The following is a 275-nucleotide window of genomic DNA, read 5'->3' on the forward strand; positions in this document are numbered from 1 at the left end:
TATATATATATATATATATATATATAGATAGACAGATATATGAATAGTACGCTTTGGAGTTTAGATAATGATAATGTTTCAAAACTATTATTTAATAATTATTAGTGATTTTACATTATCGATATTTATATATTGCACGTTCCTTAAATATATTACAATTGCGTCTTTAAGTTTCATCCTATCGGGTTCGGGTTCATATCAGGTACATGTAGTACCCGACCCATAATTTGAGTTTACTTACATAAGATAAATAAATAAATTGTCTAAATTTTAAA

Source organism: Primulina huaijiensis, chromosome 13, assembly GCF_012295235.1.
Source record: "Primulina huaijiensis isolate GDHJ02 chromosome 13, ASM1229523v2, whole genome shotgun sequence".
Lineage (NCBI taxonomy): Eukaryota > Viridiplantae > Streptophyta > Magnoliopsida > Lamiales > Gesneriaceae > Primulina > Primulina huaijiensis.